This window comes from Trachypithecus francoisi, unplaced genomic scaffold (genome assembly GCF_009764315.1).
Source record: "Trachypithecus francoisi isolate TF-2019V2 unplaced genomic scaffold, Tfra_2.0 Contig01585, whole genome shotgun sequence".
In the NCBI taxonomy this organism is placed as follows: Eukaryota; Metazoa; Chordata; class Mammalia; order Primates; family Cercopithecidae; genus Trachypithecus; species Trachypithecus francoisi.
In genome coordinates this window covers 4,379,922-4,400,700 of record NW_022681444.1, presented here as the reverse complement: position 1 = coordinate 4,400,700, position 20,779 = coordinate 4,379,922, and the positions used below count along the sequence as shown (strand labels likewise).

General features: G+C 46.6%; 1 long non-coding RNA gene across 1 annotated transcript; it reads right to left on the bottom strand.

Annotated features, from left to right (window-relative positions):
* Nucleotides 1-259: 259 nt before the first annotated feature.
* Nucleotides 260-18,921, bottom strand: LOC117071358. The gene is made up of 3 exons (XR_004432257.1): nt 18,781-18,921; nt 11,457-11,522; nt 260-537 (listed from the first exon to the last, which is right to left on the bottom strand). It is a non-coding gene; the product is annotated as an uncharacterized LOC117071358 (long non-coding RNA).
* Between the last annotated feature and the right edge of the window lie 1,858 nt (nt 18,922-20,779).

Here is a 20,779-nt window from a genome sequence, read left to right as displayed (position 1 = left end):
CCAGGTGGAGATTATCTCCAAATCCATTTCTGCCTCCACAGCACCCATCCAGCTTTTTGGCATGTAGTAGATGTTCAGTAAATGTTCAATGAAAGGACCAGTGCCTTTCCGTGGGCTGCGTTGTGCTGGGCACTGGGGTCACACAGATGGTGGGACAGAAACGATCTCTCTAGCCTCCAGTTCTCCCACTCCTTCCCAAAACCCTCCATACCTCTTCTCGCCCCTTTCTTCCCCCCTGCCCCACCATGTTAGTGTAGAAGAGAGATAGGTCTTTAGCAGTGGGACTCTTACCTTTGGACCCATTTACAGACCAAGTGCCCTCTTTGTAGAAGAACTAATTTATACCTGAAATCCTGGCAGCTGAAGAGATGTGGTCATAATGCCTTCTGGATTTAGGGTGGATGTTCTCACGGGCTAGACATGCCCTTTTGATAATTGTCTGTCTTAGTTTAAGCTGATTGGTTTCCCAGCTATTATGCTTGTCTTGCTTGTTGTTGGGCCCTAGGACACAGGAGTGTAGCTTTCCTAGAGAGAATCCTAAAAAAAAAAAAAAAAGAAAGAAAAGAAAAGAAAAAAATTTCTAGAAAACAAAATGAAAGAAAACAAATATGGAAGCACAGAAATGGGAATGGATGCAGAACAGCTTGACAAAGATTCTACTTCAAACATGTATGCTCCAGCCCCCCAGCCTTTTTTTTTTTTTTTTTTTCTGAGACAAAGTCTTGCTCTGTTGCCCAGGCTGGAGTGCAGTGGCGCAATCTCGGCTCACTGCAACCTCCACCTCCCAGGTTCAAACAATTCTCCTGCCTCAGCCTCCCGAGTAGCTGAGACTACAGGTGCCCGCCAGCACGCCAGGCTAATTTTTGTATTTTTAGTAGAGACGGTGTTTCATCATCTTGGCCAGGCTGGTCTCAACCTCCTGACCTCATGATCCACCCACCTTGGCCTCCAAAGTGCTGGGATTACAGGTGTGAGCAACTGCGCCCAGCCTAGTTGAGTATACTCTTTAAGTGTTTTGCCACTTTTATTCCTGCCTCTAAGCAGACCTGAAGTTGAGAAGTTCAACTGCCATCATGTACCTATGAAGTGGTAAGTAAATGCTAAGGCTGGCAAAGCAGGAAGATTGAGAGAACCTAGTTTCCATATGACATTAGGCCACAGTTCCAGCTTTGGACACCCTTAAATGTTTTGTTGCATGAGACAAATAAACTTCTTACTTGGACTTTATTTCTGGCAATATTGAGGACTATATATTTCCAAATATTACTGCAACAAAATATATAAAATTGCTAGAAGAAATATTTAGAATACCCTCTTAAACTCATGGATACACTTGCAAAAAAAAATCAGGAAAATTATCTGAAGCTAGGAGGAAAACAGGAACACAGGCCTGGGAAGTCAAACAACTGATGTTCAGAAATTATGCAGAGGTAAAGTCTGCATCTGTTCTGATCCATTGGTGCATGCCCTGTACTGACAAATATTTTCAAAATTATCTCTGGAGATAGGTAAACACTGATACTGCTACCAACTATAGGAGCATTCACCTGGGTCCAGACAGGATTAAAGTCAAATTGCAACATCAGGTTGGGACTCAAGAAGAAATATGTCCTCAGGTGAACGATAAACTATAGGGGAAAAAATCTGCCATACAGAAGTAGGCAGCAGTTAAAGATGTCTCTCTGTGCCTTGGTTCTGAGCAGAAGGGGAAATCATTCCCCTGGAGGATTCATGGCTAAAAAGTCTGGCTATCACATGGCCACACAATTTGCATAGTTCAAAAGCCCACAATCTGAACATTTTAATTTGAAATGAACCTGGGTAGGTGGTGCCTACAGTATTTGGCCAAAACACAAATCTCTGAAAGAACCTGCTGGCAACTCAGGCTTCCAAGAATTCCCACAGATAGGGTTCTAAATAAATATGAACTCACAACCAGAAACCACAAACCCCCTGAGGAAATAAGCAGAGAAGACAAGCAGTAGAGGTGGATCCACACCAGCTTTATTCGATATTTTAGAACCAGAATATAAAACAAGCATGCTTAGAAAAACAAAGGGGCTAAAAGCACAAGTATCAAGAAACCCTTGAAAAATTGCCAGGCAGCCGGGCATGGCAGCTCATGCCTATAATCCCAGCACTTTGGGAGGCTGAGGCGGGCAGATCACCTGAGGTCAGGAGTTCAAGGCCAGCCTGGCCAACATGGTGAAATCCCATCTCTACTAAAAATACAAAAAAAAAAAAAAAGAGAGAGAGAAAGAAAAAAAATGGCCGGGTGTAGTGGCTGCTGCCTGTAATCCCAGCACTTTGGGAGGCTGAGGTGGGCAGATCACCTGAGGTCAGGAGTTCGAGACCAGCCTGGTCAACATGATGAAACCCTGTCTCTACTAAAAATACAAAAATTAGCTGGGTGTGGTGGTGCGTGCCTGTAATCCCAGCTACCCAGGAGGCTAAGGTAGAAGAATCTCTGGAACCTGGGGCGGGGGCAGAGGCTGCAGCAAGCCGAGATTGTGCCACTGAACTCCAGCCTGGCGACAGAACAAGACTCCATCTCAAAACAAAACGAAACAAAACAAAAACAAAAAAATTAGCCAAGCGTGGTGGTGGGCGACTGTAATCCCAGCAACTTGCGAGGATGAAGTGGAAACATGAGATTAAAAAAAAAAAATCTAGTTATACACTATTTAAAACACAAACCTAAAGAAAATTTGAGGTCGGGCATGGTGGCTCCCACCTGTAATCCTAGCACTTTGTGTCATGTGCGTCCGCGTCCGTGTGAAGAGACCACCAAACAGGCTTTGTGTGAGCAATAAAGCTTTTTAATCACCTGGGTGCAGGCGGGCTGAGTCAGAAAAGAGAGTCAGCGAAGGGAGATAAGGATGGGGCTGTTTTATAGGATTTGGGTAGGTAAAGGAAAATTCCAGTCAAAGGGGGGTTGTTCTCTGGCAGGCAGGAGTGGGGGTCACAAGGTGCTCAGTGGGGGAGCTTTTTGAGCCAGGATGAGCCAGAAAAACGAATTTCACAAGGTAATGTCATTGCTTAAGACAAGGACCGGCCATTTTCACTTCTTTTGTGGTGGAATGTCATCAGTGAAGGCGAGACAGGGCATTTTCACTTCTTTTTTTGTTTTTTTGAGACGGAGTCTCGCTCTGTCGCCCAGTCTGGAGTGCAGTGGCTTGATCTCAGCTCACTGCAAGCTCTGCCTCCCGGGTTTACGCCATTCTCCTGCCTCAGCCTCCCGAGTAGCTGGGACTACAGGCGCCCGCCACCTCGCCCAGCTAGTTTTTGTTTTTGTATTTTTTAGTAGAGACGGGGTTTCACCATGTTAGCCAGGATGGTCTCGACCTCCTGACCTCATGATCCACCGGTCTCGGCCTCCCAAAGGGCTGGGATTACAGGCTTGAACCACCGCACCCAGCCAGCATTTTCACTTCTTTTGTGATTCTTCAGTTAGTTCAGGCCATCTGGGCATATACGTGCAAGTCACAGGGGATGCAATGGCTTGGCTTGGGCTCAGAGGCCTGATACTTTGGGAAGCAGGTGGATCACTTGAGCCCAGGTGTTTAAGACTAGCCAAGGCAACATGGTGAAACCCCATCTCTACAAAAAATGGTGTGGTGGTACACACCTGTAATGCCAGCTACTTGGGAGACTGAGGTGGAAGGATCACCTGAGCCCAGGAGGTTGAGGCTGCAGTGGGCCATGACCATGCCACTGCACTTGAGCCTGAGCAACAGAGTGAGACCCATCTCAAAAAAGGAGAAAAAAAGAAAGAAAAGGAAAAAAAGAAAAATTGAGGTAAAGGAATGGCAAAAGAGATTCTGTGCTGGTTAAATTATATTAACATCTGATAAATAAGGATGGTTGTGGCAGCTCATACCCCTAATTCCAGCTCTTTGGAAGGCCTAGGTGAGAGGATCACTTAAGTCCAGGAGTTTGAAACCAGCCTGGGCAATATAGTGAGACCCTGTCTCTATAAAATTAAAAAATTTCAGCCTGAGCAACATAGTGAGATGCTCTCTCTTCAAGAAATAAACAAATTAGCCAAATATGGTGGCACACATCTGTGGTCTCAGCTACTTGAGAGGCTGAGGTGGAAGGATTACTTGAGCCCAGGAGATCAAGGCCACAGGGTGCCATGATTGCACCACTGCATTACAGCTTGGGCAATAGAGTAAGACCCTATCTCCAAAAAAAAAAAAAAAAAAAGCCAGTGTGGTGACACCTGTAGTCCAGGTTGGAGAATCGCTTGAGCCCAGGAGTTTGAGGCTGCAGTGAGCTATGTTCACATCACTGCACTCCATCCAGCCTGGGCAACAGAGTGAGATTCAGTCTCAAAAACCAAAAAACATTGGATAAATAGACTCTAAAACAAAAAGCATTTCTAGAAATATGTGGTAGCTTATATTGTTTTCAATAATTCGGTGGCCATTCCTGTGAGAGGCTTTGCTTCCCATCCCATGGATGTCAGGCTTGGTCACTGAAATGTGAGTGGAGGTTATGTGTGCACTCCGGAGCACAGCTTTCAGAACCATTGCTCTTTCCCTCTGCCACAAGAAGAGCATGTCCTGGGTGGGACTGATTATTCTTCCTTCCTGGGTCCCCGGATGAAGATAATATAGAATAAAGAATGGAGACTGGGCGCGGTGGCTCATGCCTATAATCCCAGCACTTTGGGAGGCCAAGACGGGTGGAACATGAGGTCAGGAGATCGAGACCATCCTGGCTAACATGGTGAAACCCTGTCTCTACTAAAAAACACAAAAAAATTAGCTGGGCGTGGTGGAGGGCACCTGTGGTCCCAGCTGCTCGGGAGGCTGATGCAGGAGAATGGTGTGAACCTGGGAGGCGGAGCTTGCAGTGAGCCGAGATCGCGCCACTGCACTCCAGCCTGGGCAACCAGCGAGACTCCGTCTCAAAAAAAAAAAAAGAATGGATAGTGCCACAAATGACACACAAAAGTCATATAACGTAAGTGAGAAATTAACCGTTTATAAGCTGCAGAAATTTTTGAAGGTAGATGTGCTCAGGTAGCTTTCTTTCACTAATGTATTTTTATTATTTTTTGAGACAGAGTTTCGCTCTTGTTGCCAGGCTGGAGTAGAGTGGCACAATCTTGGCTCACCACAACCTCCGCCTTCTGGGTTCAAGCGATTCTCCTGCCTCAGCCTCCCAAGTAGCCAGAATTACAGGTGTGCGCCACAATGCCCAGCTAATTTTGTACTTTTAGTGGAGATGGGGTTTCTCCATGTTGGTCAGGCTGGTCTCAAACTCCTGACCTCAGGTGATCCGCCCGCCTTGGCCTCCCAAACTGCTGGAATTACAGGCATGAGTCACTGTGCGCGGCCTCACTAATGTATTATAAAACATGCATCATTTCCAGGTGGGCACTTTAAGAGCGAGTGAATGATTCATGCTATCATGCTGTTACTATGGCCTAACTTAGCAAAAGATGAGTAATACAAATAGGTGATTTATAATGAGAAAAGGTTAAGCTCACCAGGAGTACATAATACTCCTAAATCGTATCCATATAAAAATACAGCTTCAGGCTGGGTGTAGTGGCTCACTCCTGTAATCCCAGCACTTTGGGAGGCTGAGGTGGGTGGATCACATGAGGTGAGGAGTTTAAGATCAGCCTGGTCAACATGGTGAAACTCCGTCTCTACAAAAAATACAAAAATTAGCCAAGCACAGTGGTGCACGCATGTAATCCCAGCTACTTGGGAGGCTAAGGTAGGAGAATCACTCAAACCCAAGAGATGGAGGTTGCAGTGAGCTGATATCGTGCCATTGCACTCCAGCCTGGGCAACAAGAGTGAAACTATGTCTCAAATATATATATATATATATAGCTTCAAACTATCATATAAATATTGATACAACTATAAGAAGAAATAGACAAATTCACTCTCGTATGGAGATTATGCAACTCATTAGTTGCTATGGTTTCAGTGTATGTGTCCCTCCAATATTTGCATGTTGAAACCTAATCTCCAAGGTGATAATATTAGAAGGTGGGGCCCTTGAGAAGGTGATTTGTCATGAGGGACCCACCCTCATGAATGGGATTAATGACCTTATAAAAGAACTGCATGGAAGCTGTTCACCCTGTTTTACCCTTTCTGCCCCTTCCATCCCTCCCACCATGTGAGGACACCACTGTCCTCCTCTCTGGAGGACTCAGCTTTCAGGGTGCCATCTTGGAAGTCAAGGCTGGGCCCTCACCAGACACAAAACATGTTGGCACCTTGATCAGTAACTGGCTCATGGTTATGGACCTTCCAGCTTCCATAACTGTGAGCAATAAATGAATGCTATTTTATAAATTACCCAGTCTCAGGTATTTTGTTACAGCAGCACAAACAGACTGAGAGAGGATATAGGTAGAACTCTGCACAGAAGAACTGGATAATGTACATCATTTTAGTATATGACATGTTTAGAACAGTTATAAAAATTGTGTGGTAGGCCATAAAGCAACCCCCCAAAAATTTCAAAGAAATAAAATCACCTGGGTTGTGTCTCTTACCTCAGTGGAATTCAGTAAGGAATTGACAACAAAATAATACAAAATATTCCCTATTTGGACACTTAACAACACACATGAAAATAAGTAACAGGTAAAGAATTAAAAAAGAAAGAAAAAGAGAGAGAGAGAGAGAAAGCAAGCAAGCAAGCAAGGAAGGAAATAAGTAACATGTGGCCGGGCACGGTGGCTCATGCCTGTAATCCCAGCACTTTGGGAGGCTGAGGTGGGTGGATCACCAGGTCAGGTTTGAGACCCGCCTGGTCAATATGGTGAAACCCCGTCTCTAATAAAAATACAAAAATTAGCCGGGCATGGTGGTGCACACCTGTAATTCCAGCTACTCGGGAGACTAAGGCAGGAAAATTACTTGAACCCAGGAGGCGGAGGTTGCAGTGAGTCAAAATCACGCCATGGCACTCCAGCCTGAGCGACAGAGCAAGACTCTGTCTAGGGGGGAAAAAAAAGAAAGAAAGAAAAATATGTAACAGGTTAAAAAAGAGATCCTAATGAAAATTTTAAAATATTTATAATTGAATGATTATAAAAACACTACCTTCCAAATCTGTGTTGTCAGCAAAAAAAGTTTTAAGGAGGAAATTTATATCCAACAATTCTGATAAAAGAAGAAAGGTCTAAGTTAATGAGTTAATCACTTAAAAGGTTAGAAAAAGGAAGCAAAGGCCGGGCGCGGTGGCTCAAGCCTGTAATCCTAGCACTTTGGGAGGCCGAGACGGGCGGATCACAAGGTCAGGAGATCGAGACCATCCTGGCTAACACGGTGAAACCCCGTCTCTACTAAAAATACAAAAAAAAAAAACTAGCCGGGCGAGGTGGCGGCGCCTGTAGTCCCAGCTACTCGGGAGGCTGAGGCAGGAGAATGGCGTGAACCCGGGAGGCGGAGCTTGCAGTGAGCTGAGATCCGGCCACTGCACTCCAGCCTGGGTGACAGAGCGAGACTCCGTCTCAAAAAAAAAAAAAAAAAAAGGAAGCAAAGTAAACTCAAGGAAAGTGAAAGGAAAGACACAGGAAATAAAAAGGTAAGTTTGTATATTAATTAGAAAACAGAGATATAGGCCGGGCGCGGTGGCTCAAGCCTGTAATCCCAGCACTTTGGAGGCCCAGACGGGCAGATCACGAGATCAGGAGATAGAGACCATCCTGGCTAACACGGTGAAACCCCGTCTCTACTAAAAAATACAAAAAAATAGCCGGGCGAGGTGGCGGGCACCTGTAGTCCCAGCTACTCAGAAGGCTGAGGCAGGAGAATGGCGTAAACCCGGGAGGCGGAGCTTGCAGTGAGCTGAGATCTGGCCACTGCACTCCAGCCTGGGCGACAGAGCGAGACTCCGTCTCAAAAAAAAAAAAAATACAGAGATACAATAAGGAAGACCAATAAATCCCAAAGTTAGGTTTCTGAATTGACTATAAAACTGATCTCAGGCAAGACTGATAAGATATATATAACATAGAGAAAGATTTACAGAGATATCTTTGAGATATATATATCATAGATCATAGAGAGTATCTCTCAGAGATATATCTGGAAATCTCTCTGTATGTATTACCTACCTAGAGAAGAGAGAATAAACAAACCTCCAATTTAAGCCACTGTTTTGGGGATTTTCTTTTGTTTGCTGACAGATATGTTTTCAACTGATAAACCAATCAGTTTGAGAGCAGACTGTAGAGGCAAGAGGCAAGTGCAGAGTTAGCTATTGTTAAATAATAACTGCAAACTTAGTGGATTAAAAGGATAATAATTTGTCCTTCTTCAGCTTTAAACTGCATCTCTGGTGGAGCTTGGTTTTTCTCTCTGCAGGTTGGGGGCCAAGTCTGCTCCACGTGTATTCATTTAGGCAGGTCCAGGCTAAAGGGACAGCAGCTACCCGGGAAAAGCTCATCTCATGATGATGTCAGAGGGGCTAAAGCGAAAGCCCTACCCTGCAAACACATTTTAAGCCTTCGTGGATGTCTTATTTGCTAATATTCTATTGGCTGATGCAAGTCACATGATAGCCCAAAGTCAAGGGCAGGAAGTGCACTTGACCTCTAGAGGGAGAAACTAAAACGTCATGTGAAAACAGACATATACACAGGGAGGGGTGAAGGATTGGGAACAATAAGCCAATTGACCAGAGTCGCCATCTTACAATTGTTCAAATTCCTCCTGCATGAAAAGCACATTCACCTCAATCCCAAGAAATCTTCCAAAATCTTATCGAGACTTAAAATCCTCATAAGGATCAAAGTTCAGAGTCGTGTGATCTACATCGGATCCAGATGTGGCTCCTCTGGGTTCTAAAACATCTATGAACTAGAAAGACAATTGTCTGCCTTCTCACCCTCACACCCAACACACAGTGATAGAATAGGAATAAGATAACTGCAATAAACACTCTCATTTGAAAATAGTTAAGAATGGGAGACGCATAGCAGTCAGTCACTGGTCAACAGCAATTTCAAAATCCCAGTGGACAAATATTGCCAGGTCTCACTACGCTAGGATTAAGGCCCTTGATTTCTCCTTGAGAGTAACTCCTCAGTCAATTCTCTACAGCTGTTGGTTCCACCCTCTGGAAAATCCTTCCTTTTACAACAACTCCCTTGCTTAATTCTGAAGCATGTCTTGAAGATAGCATTGAAAAATATGCACTTTTTTTTTTGTGGCTGATTAACTTTCTCAGGTTGCTACATTCCCAGAGAGGGTTGGGGAGATCTCAGCTGGGCGAGGTGGCTTATGCCTGTAATCCCAGGACTTTGGGAGGCCAAGGCGGGTGGATCACGAGGTCAGGAGTTCGAGACCAGCCTGGCCAATATGATGACACCCTGTCTCTACTAAAAATACAAAAATTAGCCGGGCATGATGGTGTGCGCCTGTAGTCCAGCTACTCAGGAGGCTGAGGCAAAAGAATCGCTTCAATCTGGGAGGTGGAGGTTGTGGTGAGCCGAGATTGTGCAACTGCATTCCAGCCTAGGTGACAGAGTGAGACTCCCTCTCAAAAAAAAAAAAAAAAAAAAAAAAACAGGAAGAAAGTTGGGGAGATCTCTGCCTCTTTCCATCCAGACTGATGGCACTTTTGCTAGTACATAGCCCTCAAAGACATTATAGATTTTCTATGTATTTGATTCCAGTCAACTTCATAAGACAAAGGTATACTTTCTCAACATGTGCCTCTTTCTATAGACTCAGTGTACTTACTGGCACTTTAGGGGTGTTAAAATTTTGTGGGACCATACCCTTAATACCTCTTAATCTTTCTAGAAGCCTTTTTGTCAGCTGAAAGAATCTATGGCCTTGATTTGATTTTTGTCCCCAAATTGTATTTTGATGTAAGAATCTTTCACTGTCTGGAGAGGCTGGACATTAGAAACCTTTATTTTTCCAACCTAGCAATTTCTGGACTCCATATTCTCCCTAATTATTGCTTGTGAAATTGGCCATTTTTTTTTTCTGGGCACATCTCCTTCTTATAGTAGTGTCTTTTCAAATTTATCTAACATAAAGAAAGTCCTACCTTTTTTTTTTATTTTTTTGAGACAGAGTCTCTCTCTGTCACCCAGGCTGGAGTGCAGTGGCATGATCTCGGCTCACTGCAACCTCTGTCTCCTGGGTTCAAGCAATTCTCCTGCATCAGCCTCCTGAGTAGCTGGGACCACAGGCCGTGCCACCATGCCCGGCCAATTTTTATATTTTTAGTAGAGACGGGGTTTCTCCGTGTTGGCCAGGCTGGTCTCGAACTCCTGACCTCAGGTGATCCACCCGCCTTGTCCTCCCAAAGTGCTGGGATTACAGGCCTGAGCCACCGCGGCCAGCCAAGAAAGTCCTACTTTTGACATTTTGCCTCTAAATATCTTCTCCCAACTCTAAAACTTCATTAGATACATTGTTCTCATTCAAATCTTCATACACAGGAGTTTTACTAAATGTTTCCCACTACTTAACACAGGCTGCCTTTTCCTATTTCCTGTAAGTTTTCTCACCACTTTCCAGCCCCCTGTAAATATTTCTTTGTTGCTTATTGCCTGGTCCCAAACCCAATGCCTCATATTTGAGGATTTTATGATGGCAGGCTCCCAGTTTCAGTACCGATGACTGTGTCCACCTGCTGTTATTACAAAACAATCCACCGCAAAGCTCAGTGCCTTACAACAGTAATTACTTATTCTCATTCGTGTGTCTGCAGATCAGTTAAGGGCTGGTTGGTTTAAGCTGGGCTCAACTGGGCAGCTCTGCTTCAGGCTGTGGGACCAGCTGGACACCTCAGGAGTTGTGTGGGGAGCTACTGGAAGAGACACCCTTTTGTTGGATGGTGTGGGAGGATGCAAGGTCAGGAACTGTTGCAGCCATTTTATTTCTCCTGGAGTTGCAGGAGCCTGTGTGAGGGAGCTGGAAATGAAGTTGACAGCAAGAAAGACATAAAACACAGGTAGAGAAAAATCAGTGTCTTTTTTTTTTTGAGACAGAGTCTCACTCTGTCGCCCAGGCTGGAATGCAGTGGCGTGATCTCTACTCACTGCAAGCTTGGCCTCCTGGGTTCACGCCATTCTCCTGCCTCAGCCTCCCTAGTAGCTGGGACTACAGGCACCCGCCACCGCGCCCGGCTAATTTTTGTATTTTTTTGTAGAGACGGGGCTTCACCGTGTTAGCCAGGATGGTCTCGATCACCTGACCTCATGATCCGCCCTACTTGGCTCCCAAAGTGCTGAGATTACAGGCGTGAGCCACCACGCCCAGCCAAGTCAGTGTCTTGGTGAGAATCTGGATTCAGCTTCACCTGACCAGACACAGGTGAACCAACACATTCCCTTCATTGCTCATCACTTTGCGATTTTGTTTTTGTTTTCGTTTCTTTACCATCAAGACAGTCTTAACTGATCCACAGGCTGTGAGGTGGTTGCTCGGGGGAGTGGTCGGAGGACTCACCCGCTCTTTCTTCCAGGGTTCTGGCTTTTGGGGCATGCATGCACATGTCTGGGTAGACGTTCTAAGCTGCACGGAACAGAAATGGAGTCAGGTTGATTACAGTAGAAAAGGAATTCACTAAAGTAATCTGATCCCCAAGAGGACTGGAAAATCGAGCTCTGTGACTATGCAGCCAAGCCACACCCACAATCAGGCTACAGAACTGGGGTGGCCAGAACACTGCTGCCACCACCATGGCCGCCGCTGTTGCCATCGTGGTTGCTGTTGCCACCTGGATCCCCGATCCCCTCCAGCCTGCATGCACTGCCCCTGCTACTTTGGAAGCAGATCTTGCTGCCACCGCTGCCCTCACAGGCCACTAGCTGCCGAGTCAGAGTCCTCTGGTTGGCTGAGCCTGGCCCAGCGTCTGCTCCCTGGCTGCAAGGGAGGCTGAGGAAGCAACAAACTGGCCCTTTGGGCTTCTACAGTGGGACGTAGCTTCTGCCTCTCTCCAAGTTTTGGAGAATGGGGAATTCCTCAAACACAGGATGGGGTGTCATGCTAGGGAGTAAAACACTCAACACAGGGCATAAGGGATTGAGATCAAATAGAGACAATGGCTTCAGTTTTATTCCTGGTAGATCTAAATTGGAGAATGCAGCTAGAACCTGGGGCCAAAATGGGGCTACCGACTCTTCCCTGCCCCCTCCCAGAACTGAACTTCTTTTCTATTTTCTTTTCTTTGTTCATTTTTTGAGACAGAGTCTTATTCTGTCACCCAGACTAGGGTGCAATGGCACAATCATGGTTCACTGTAGCCTTGACCTTCCCAGCTCAAATGATCCTCCCACCTCAGCCCCTTGAGGAGCTAGGTGTGCCACCACCTGCTCAGCTAGTTTTTTGTAGAAACAAAAATACAAACATGGGGTTTCCCTGTGCTACCCAGGGTGGTCTCAAACTCCTGGACTCAAGTGATCCATCCACCTTGGCCTCCCAAAGTGCTGAGATTACAGGGGTGAGCCACCACACCCAGCCTCCAGAACAGAATTTCTCTCCTGGCTGTAGAAGAGCCCTCCTCCTGGAGCAGGGATGCTCTGCCTTGCTGAAATACTGCTTGATATCAGGAGCAGAAACAAGGGACAAGCTGTCTATGAGGGCAAGTGCAGGGGAGGCTGGTGTCTGAGCTGTCACCTGTCCTCTGCCTCCCCACACAGAGGGACGGAGGGGTAGGATTCTCTAATGCTATTTCCATTTGGGGATAGAAAGTCCCATCCATTTCCCAAAGAGGAAATAGCACAAAAACACAGTATAGTGGGATGACAGGGGGCATGAGGGGCTCAACGGGAGGCGAGCTTACCCAGGAGGCAAAGTCAGTGATGCAAATGAGAACAGTAGACATTTGCACATTAACTGTATAAGGATGCATATTCTTTTTTTTTTTCGAGACAGACTCTTGCTCTGTTACCCAGGCTGGAGTACAGGGGCGTGATCTCAGCTCACTGCAACCTCTGCCTCCCAGGTTCAGGCGATTCTTCTGCCTCAGCCTCCTGAGTAGCTGGGACTACAGGCGCCTGCCACCACACCTGGCTAATTTTTTGTATTTTTAGTAGAGACGGGGTTTCACTGTGTTAGCCAGGATGGTCTCGATCTCCTGGCCTCGTTATCTGCCCGCCTCAGCCTCCCACAGTGCTGGGATTACAGGCGTGAGCCACCGCGCCCAGCCAGGATGCATATTCCAGGATCCACACAAAGCTATGCACTCTCATTTGTCCTTAGACATTGACTCCTCTGTATGGATTTTTTTTTGTCCTGCCATTTTTTTTTTCTTTTTTGAGATGGTGTCTTGCTCCATTGTCCAGGCTGGAGTGTAGTGGTGCAATCTCAGCTCACTGTAACCTCCTCCTCCCAGGTTCGAGTGATTGTCCTGCTTCAGCCTCCGGAGTAGGCTGCTTCACCATGCCTGGATAATTTTTAATAGAGATGGGGTTTCACCATGTTGCCCAGGCTGGTCTCAAACTCCTGACCTCAAGTGATCCACCCACCTCGGCCTCCCAAAGTGCTGGGATTACAGGTGTGAGCCACCACGCCTGGCCATCCTGCCACTTCTGAAGGACATGTGACAGGCTAGCTGTCTTCCATTTGGCTCTTCCCTCAGATCCTCTCTGCTTCTCCACCCCAAGTCTGTGTCTGGGGGGCTAATTTATATGGACCCTTCTGTCTGCTAGCTTCCAGCTGGTGTGGTCCCTGGGATCCCTACGGGAGATTGAAGGGAAGGAGGAGTACATTTAAAAAATTATTTTCCAGGTTCCCTTCCTGTGAAGTCCCCATGGGCTGGCCACAGCCCTTGACCCAGCCTCAGTTCTGTCAGTAGCTCTCTCTCTCCAGGTCCCCTCTCTGCACCCCTTCAAATTTAGGGTGGTAACAGTCCCCAGTGTTCCTAGCCGCAGGGTACTAAATCATACCTTCCATGTTGCTTTTCTTAATCCCTGTTCATACCTTTGTAAATAACCTCACTGCTAAACTCTCCTCAATTACTCAGCTTGAGTGTGTCATCTGTTTCCTGCTGGTACTGGAATGATATCTATGGAGTCTGGAAATACTTCTCCACCCAAAGAAAAAACAACAGCTCACACGCACCAGCAAATAGGACTTCAGTGCATCTCAGATTCCTGAATGTGAGGGAGGCGGTAGGGAAGGGTAGAGAGTGTGACAAACAGAAGGCACGTGACCACTCATACTCCAGCCTTTAGTTGCCATGACAATGACAGCCCAGTATTGCCTGTTCTTCCCATTTTTTCTTTTTCTTTTTTTTTTTTTTGAGGCGGAGTCTCGCTCTGTCGCCCGGACTGGAGTGCAGTGGCCGGATCTCAGCTCACTGCAAGCTCCGCCTCCCGGGTTTACGCCATTCTCCTGCCTCAGCCTCCCGAGTAGCTGGGACTACAGGCGCCTGCCACCTCGCCCAGCTAGTTTTTTTTGTATTTTTAGTAGAGACGGGGTTTCACCGTGTTAGCCAGGATGGTCTCGATCTCCTGACCTCATGATCCGCCCGTCTCGACCTCCCAAAGTGCTGGGATTACAGGCTTGAGCCACCGCGCCCGGCCCCATTTTTTCAAGAGTAGCAAAACATCAAGACTTTTAAAGTAGTACCTCTTGATTTTTTTTTTTTTTCTTTTTGAGACAGAATCTCACTCTCTCACCCAGACAGGAGTGCAGTGGCACGATCTCAGCTTACCGCAACCTCCGCCTCCTAGGCTCAAGCAATTTGCCTGCCTCAGCTTTCCGAGTAGCTGTGATTACAGGCACACGCCACCATGCCCAGCCTGTACCTCCTGATTTTTAAATGTTGGCTCAGGCTGGGCACGGTGGCTCACGCATGTAATTCCAGCACTTTGAGAGGCCGAGGTGGGTGGATCACCTGAGGTCAGAAGTTTGAGTCCAGCCTGGCCAACATGGTGAAACCCCGTTTCTATTAAAAATACAAAAATTAGCTGGGCATGGTGGCACATGCCTGTAATGCCAGCTACTCGGAAGGCTGAGGCAAGAGAATCACTTGATCCGGGGAGGCAGAGATTGCAGTGAGCCGAGATTGCCCCACTGCACTAAAAAAAAAAAAAGGTTGGCTCAAATTTTTTGAAATCTTGGTGTGAGCCAGGCAAACAATGAGGTGGCTGAACTTGGCCCTGGATCACCTTTTCAGTCTCTGTTCTCAGCGTACAGTGTCCTGCCAAGCCCCAAACCCTCTATGGTGCAGAGAGCCTATGGGAAGGACCATAGTGACAGACCATTAGTGAGACCCTCAGGACCTAGTGGTGGGAGCGAAGAGGCCTGGCCATGCCGCCTCCTCCACAGATGCTCCATGGTGGAGCCGCAAGCTCCAGTTCCTGCAGCGCTGCTCTGCAGCCTGCAGCCTTTCTGTGCTTGCCTGGTCCATCATGTCTAATACGGGTGTCAGCAGAAAGTAAATTAAATCTGCTAGGTTGTAATTTGCAAACACAACATTTTGTGGCAGTAACTAAACACAGCATTATGTTTTAATCGGGTTTTTAAAATGTTTTAAAAATTATTTTATTGTGCAGAAGCTGGTATCCAAAGAGCTATAACTCCTTAACTAACAGTATGCTAATGCAATACCCTCTAGTCTAGAAGTTCTTGACAGCTGGGGCATTTGTCTTGATGCCCTTAAACCTATGTACTTTCAGAGTCAAAGCGCTACACTGCCTTTCCACCACTTGCATAAGGAACCCCAGTACCACATTCTGCCGCATTTTGTCCTGGCTTTGAAAGAGAAACAAAGTTATTCATCTTTCCTTTATTGTATTTATTCATTTGTTTGTTTGTGTATGTATGTATGCATGCATGTATGTATTTCTTTGATTAATGAACACTTGTATACTGCTATCTATGCCTTTTGCAAATATTAGCCCAGTGAATTCTCTTACAATCCCTTGAGGGAGGTGCTATTCTTAGCTCTATTTTTACAGATCAACAAATTGAGGCACAGAGAGGTGAAGTAACTTCCTGAAGGTCACACAGCTAGTAAGTGATGGGGATGAGGGTCTGGCTCCTGAATCCACAGTCTGAGCTACCTCGCTGTACTGTCTCGTCTTTCTGCCTCCAGCCCAGTTCCTGAAGCCCCCAGCCCACCCATCTTCCTGTCCTCTTTCCTGCCACTCCTCTCTCATCCTCCAGACATTCACTCATTCCTTTGTTTTATGGACGTCAAGTGTCTGCTGTGCACCAGCCCCTAGGCTAAATGCTGGGAACCCCACATTGAGCTGTTCTGACATGGTTCTTGACAGATGGGGCCCACAATCTAGGAAAGGAAATGGCCTGGTGCCCAGGTACCTCCATCCCCTGAAACAAAAGGAGTATAGTCAGCCCCAGGACTGCCTATGAGCACCTGTGTTAGAAAAGGATGCCCCAAGTGGGCCGGGCGCGGTGGCTCACGCCTGTAATCCCAGCACTTTGGGAGGCTGAGGCGGGCAGACACGAGGTCAGGAGATCAAGACCATCTTGGCTAACATGGTGAAACCCCATCTCTACTAAAAATACAAAAAATTAGCCGGGTGTGGTGGCGGGCACCTGTAGTCCCAGCTACTCGGGAGGCTGAGGCAGGAGAATGGCGTGAACCTGGGAGGTGAAGCTTGCAGTGAGCTGAGATCGCGCCACTGCACTCCAGCCTGGGCGACTAGCAAGACTCTGTCTCAAAAAAAAAAAAAACAAAAAAATAATTAGTTCATTTGTGTCTTGTATTGTTGAATCGTAATATTTCTTTGTATATTCTGGATACTAGACTCTTATATATATGATGTGCAGACGTTTTCACTTTCTCAATACTGTCCTTTGAGGCACAAATTTAAAAAGTTTTGATGAAGTCCGATTTATCCATTTTTCCTTGGCCTGGTTGTGCTTTGATGTTATATATGAGAAGCTATTACCTAATCCAGAGTCACAAAGATTTTATATCTACATTTTCCCCCTAAAAGTTGTATAATTTTAGTCCTTACATTTAGATCTTTGATCAATTTTGAGTTAATTTTTGTTTACAGTGTTAGGTAGGGGTCTAACTTCATTCTTTTGCACGTGGATACACAGTTGTCCCAGCACCGTTTGTTGAAAAATCTAAACTTTCTCCCATTGAATCATTGTGGTACCCCTGTTGACAATCTATTGACCATAAATATATGGGCTTATTTCTGGAATCTCAATTCTATCCCATTGAACCATTATCTATCTTTATCCTAGTAACAGAAGGGTTTTAAACAGAGGAATGGCACACCTACTTTGTATTTTAAGACTGAAGTGGGAGAGATCTGTAAGGAAGCTATGGCAGTTTTCCATGTGAAAGATGTTTAAGGTGGTAGCTGTGGAGACTTAGAGGAAAGGGCAGATGTGAAGGCCATTTAAGAGAAAGAACTAACTGGTCTTGCTGAATAGTGAATGTGCGAGTGAGGGGAAGTTGTCCAGGGCAACTCTCTGATTTTTGGCATTGGTTACTGGGTCAACTGTCATAGTGGCACTATCATATACCCACTGCAGGGGAACATAGGATAAGAAGACCACTTTCAGGGGAGGGGGCTGAGTTGAGTTTGGGACATGCTAAATTTGAGGAGCTAGTGGAATATCCCAATGACCATGTTCAGGAGGTGTTTTTGTGTGAGATTCCAGAGCAGACCAGGCTAGAACCAGAGATGTGGGGCTCATCCGCACATAGGTGGCTGGAGAGGCAGAGGACTGCAGGAGCGTCAGAGAGGATTGACCACATGAACCCTGATTAAGAAAGAAAGAAGGGCTAGGTGTGGTGGCTCACTCCTGCAATCTTGGCACTTTGGGAGGTCAAGGCACTCAGATCACTCGAGGTCAGGAGTTCGAGACCAGCCTGACCAACATGGTGAAACCCATCTCTATTAAAAATACAAAAATTAGCTGGGCATGGTGGCAGGCACCTGTAATCCCAGCTACTCGGGAGGCTGAGGCAGGAGAATCATTTGAACCTGGGAGGCAGAGGTTGCCGTGAGCTCAGATCGTGCCATTGCACTCCAGCCTGGGTAACAGAGTGAGACCCTGTCTCAAAAAAAAAAAAAATAAATAAATAAAAATTAAAACAGAAAAAGAAAGAAGAGGGGCTTAGGATGAAGAAGAGGAGCCTCTCATTTACCATGGGATCTTTAATTCCTGATTCCAGGTCCTCCTAAACCCTGGTGGCATTTCTAATTTTCAGTGTTAGAAACATCAAATTCTCACTGTAGGGCATTAGCCAATCCAGTAGGTTTCTGCTTTTTTTTTTTTTTTTTCCAACTGGAACATTCTAACTGCTTTGGCTAGCCTACCTCCTGGTTCTCCACTTCACCCTGATGCAGCATTCAGTGAGGCCAGATTCTGGCATTACAGAGGGGAAGATGTAACTGGGCCACTTCTAAGGCCTAAGAGACAAGGATGAAGGCTGGCAGGGAGTGGCCTGTGTCTGAACAGCCTTCTTGCAGAACTGCTGGCTTGGGGTGCTGGGATAGTCTAAGTGGTGATGAGGGGAATTGCAGTGGAGGAGCCAGTGTGACTCTCTCACTTTCCAACCCTCCCACTCTCTCCTCCCTGAAGAAGGAGGGGCAGCTTCCTGATTGGCATTCTATGCCCTCGATGGTCTGCTTCTACCCCCCTCTCTGGGAACTCCTCCCACCCCTCTCCTTCACTTTCCAGCCTCCACACCACAAGCCCCCCACCCCAATACCACAGACCCCTATCACATTGAACTTCTGTTTCCAGAAGGGGTGCTGTATTAGTCCATTTTCACACTGCTGATAAAGACATACCCAAGACTGGGAAGAAAAAGAAGTTTAATTGGACTTACAGTTCCACATGGCTGGGGAGACCTCAGAATCACTATGGGAGGCAAAAGGCACTTCTTACACGGCGGCGGCAAGAGAAAACGAGGAAGAAGCAAAAGCAGAAAGCCCTGATAAGACACATCAGATCTCATGAGACGTATTCACAATCATGAGACTAGCATGGGAAAGACCAGCCTGCATGAGTCAGTTACCTCCCGCTGGGTCCCTCCCAAAACGTGTGGGAATTCTGGGAGGTACAATTCAAGTTGAGATTTGGGTGGGGACACAGCCAAACCATATCAGGTGCTGTAACACAGTGGGCTCTGGAACTGGCCTGTTTGGGATCAAATCCCAACCCCACATCCTGTAATTTATATACCCTTGGGAAAATGACTGAATCTCTGAGTCTCAGTTTCCTCAGCTGTAAAATGGGGTCATCATATTGGCCTCAGAGGAATGCTGTGGAGACTCAATGAGAATGCAAAAAAGCCCTTAGCACAGTGCCCAGTGTCTAAAATGAGCTCTGTAAACATCAGGAGGGGAGGAGGAAAAGTGGGCTGGGGACAGAGGAGCTGCCACAGTTCCGATAGCTCTCCAGTTCTTGGTTCCAGACCCTCTGGGAGGCCTGCAGAGAGTAAGTGTTGCTGCATATGGCAGAGGTAGAGGTCCATTTCATGTTTTCCACATGGGTACTCAATTTTGTCCCAAAATTACTTATTGAAGACTCTCTCTGTCCCCCACTGCTCTGTGGGCCACCTCTGTCATGGATCATGTGCCTGTGTGTTTGAGGGTCTGCTTCTGGGTTCTACCTTCCCCTCTGTTGGTCTTTGTGTCTGTCCTTGTGCTGAAACCAAACTGTTTTAATTACTAGAGCGTTGTGATAAGGATGGCCTGACCCCTGCTACCTGTTGCCCTTGAGAACCTCTCAGCTATTCTTAGCCAGATAATTTTGTTTAAAATGTATGCCAAGTCTCATTACTCCCAGGCTAGTCTCCTTTAATGGCTTATGAAAAGGAACTAATGCTGGGAATTTGACAAGGTCTTAGGAGGGGCTGGAATAAGGCCCATGTTGCTGCTGGAAGCCAGGCAGTATTCTTTCTCCTTGCCCAAGCAGCTTTTCTCTCCCTAACCTGCCCTTACTCTCAAGTCTTTTTTATATAGATTAACCTAGACCCTCTAGCTTGTTTATGTGAGATTCACCATTCACCCAGAATCCCCACAAGAGAAGGGTGGCCAGGAGCTGAACCAGCAAGCAAGACTCCTTCTCCTTTACCAGGGCAAGGGTGTGGAAGGGGAAGGTGGCTTCTCAAACATCGATCACTTTCTCTCCGGACACCGTCCATTACTAAGAAGAAATAAAACTGTGCTCTGGCTGGGTGCGGTGGCTCACACGTGTAATCCCAGCACTTTGGGAGGCCGAGGAGGGCAGATCACTTGAGGTCAGGAGTTCGAGACCAGCCTGGTCAACATAGCGAAACCCCATCTCTATTAAAAATACAAATTAGCTGTGGTGGTGCGCACCTGTAGTCCCAGCTACTCAGGAGGCTGAGGCAGGAGAATTGCTTGAACCTGGGAGGCGGAGGTTGCAGTGAGCCGAGATCGTGCCGTTGCACTCCAGCCTGGGCGACAGAGCAAGACTCTGTCTTAAAACAAAAAACAAGCAAACGAAAAACTGTGCTTCGCTGGCCCTGATTCTTCAGTCCTCCTGCATGTGTGCCCTTTGCCATGTAACATCGTGGTCTTTCCCACCAAAGGTAGAGAATGCTCCCATCCTTGACTGCTCTTGGCCAGTGAGATGTGGTGGAAGAAGTGTGGGCCTCATTTTAGTGACTATCACCTCCAGGTGTCCAGTTTTGCAGAAATGTGAGCCATGAATACTTCTTGGGCTCCATTTCCAGCTTCAATCTCCACATCCATCCACTATCTTCACTACTGTCTCCTCTGCCCTTGTTCAGGGCCCCTCCCCCAACCCCATCCTCTCTCACCTGACTACAGCAGCTTCCAAAAGGGGCTCCCTGACTC